Genomic DNA, 2137 nt, shown 5'->3' with positions numbered 1-2137 from the left:
ATGATATGTGTGATGGTCAAAATCGCAGAAACAGAAGTAGAAGGTGGTGTGGGGGTCCAGGTGGGGTCTGGGGAGGGGAGGCAGAATTCGTGTGTGGTGGGGACAGTTTCAGTGTTGCCAGAGAAAAAGCTCTAGAGATCTTTGGCACATACTTCACATTATGAAACTGAATTGGACTTAAAGTTGTCAAGACTGTAAATTTAAAAGCGTGTGGAATGATGAGCGAGAAAAAGGTCCGCTGGAAACATCCAGGCTCTCCAGGCAGAAGCCCGGAGATAGACAGAGACGTTAAGGCGGATGGAACCGCCGAGACAGCGCCTCAGAGCTGAGATGCAGAAGGAGCGAGAACAGCACAGAAGGACTGGTCGGGAAACACCGGGCCTTCCTTTTCTAAAACCGACCAGAACATTCGGCCTCAGATTTTGAAAGTGCTAAGAACTGCCCACCGAACCCCCAGGAGAGTAGACATAAAACTGCGCATGTACCTCGTTCCAGGACCGCTGACAAACACAGACAATGAAGATCTTCATGACTGCCGGGGGTGGGGGTCAGACAACATTGCCTCCTGCGCTGAGAACCATGTGAGAGAGGACTTCACACCGGTGACAACGTGGGGGGAGACTGCAACGTGCCCCCTAGAGCAAGTCACCCCCAGCCCCGGAACCTGGGACCGTCCCCTTGAAGAGCAAAGAGTGAGTGAGGGAACTATCTTCGGAGGAGGGGCTCATCCTGGATGGCCTGCGCCTTGAGTGCAGTCACATGTGTCCTTGTGAGACACACACACACACAGACACACACACACACACACACACACACACATACACAGGGAGGGTGAAGGAAGATGGCGCAGAGAGACGTGAGATGCTGGTGACCTGGACACACGGGTTGGCGCCCTGGCAGCCACCAGAAGCCGCAAGACGAAGAAGAGATTCTCTCCTAATGCCTCGGAGGGAGTGTGGGCTGCCACACCTTGACTTTGGACTTCTAGCCCCCAGAACCGTGAGAGAATGAACGTGCACTGTGTTAGCCACCAAGCCTGTGATATTTGTTATCGCAGCCCTTGGAACCGAATGTGCCACGAAAGACAGACCAGTATGCTGAAAACGCAAAAAGATCTGCCCGTCTGAAATTCTACATCCAGTGAAATCTCCAAAAACGACAGGGAAACAGATAAGCCAATGTGGGGAGAATGTGTCGCCCAAGATCCTGTATCCCAGGAGGCGCTAGGTCACCCCACAGCAACAAGATGGCAACCATGCGAGGTGAAGTGACACAGTACCTCGCCTTCCTGTGGTACGTGCCACCACACACACACACACACACACACACACACATACCGAATCCTGGCGCGGTGGACCTTGAACCCGCACAGTGTCACCTGTCGGCAATGTCTAGGGAAGCTGGAAAACAAGAGAGGCTGAAGGATGCTGCTGGGCGGGAAGGAAAGAGCAGAAGCAGGCCACGCACAAGAGAATCACTGGTGTGCACACCAACGACACTGCCTCAGGCTTAAACACACGTGGAATGAAAGCTGTGACGGGACCAGTGAGAGGGAGGTACCTCGAGGTCAGAGGGTTCCCGTGCTTTAGAATTTTTAGGGAAGCGGCAAGAGAAATGATTTATGTGCGTGGTGAGCAGACACATACGCCATGAGCCTCCTGTAACCCCCCAAGGAACGAACAAAATGAATTCTAAAAACAAGCAGATGGAGTGGGGGGCCGAATAATGAAAATGCTTGGCTCATCCAAAACAAAAATAAGAAAAGGGAGCAACGAAACCTGACAGGCTGGCAGGACAACAGAAAACAAATGGTAAGATGGTAAAAGTAAATCCAAACCTACCAGTATATTTAATCGGTAATTAAATACCCTGATCAAATGATAAGGATTGCCCCAAGGATGCTCAGTCTGCTCATGCTGAACGCTGTTCTGTAAATGTCTGTGCACTTCCTGTACACATATTATATTGGAAAAAATGATAAAAGACAAACTATCACAGTAGGTTAAATAAAAACACCCTAGAGGTGCCTGGGTGGCTCAGTCAGATTAGTGTCCAACTTCAGCTCAGGCCATGATCTCACGGTTCATGGGTTTGAGCCCTGCATCAGGCTGTGTGCCGAGAGCTCAGAGGCTGGGGC

General features: G+C 51.1%; 1 protein-coding gene across 1 annotated transcript in view; it reads left to right on the top strand.

The window, feature by feature from the left end:
• Positions 1-2137, top strand: part of DLG5 (discs large MAGUK scaffold protein 5) — a 53094-nt gene that overhangs the window by 49601 nt on the left and 1356 nt on the right. The window lies entirely within an intron of this gene.

The sequence above is a fragment of the Suricata suricatta genome, chromosome 2 (genome assembly GCF_006229205.1).
Source record: "Suricata suricatta isolate VVHF042 chromosome 2, meerkat_22Aug2017_6uvM2_HiC, whole genome shotgun sequence".
Taxonomy (NCBI): Eukaryota; Metazoa; Chordata; class Mammalia; order Carnivora; family Herpestidae; genus Suricata; species Suricata suricatta.
Note: the sequence above shows the minus strand (reverse complement) of the source record. Positions and strands in the feature narration are given on the sequence as shown.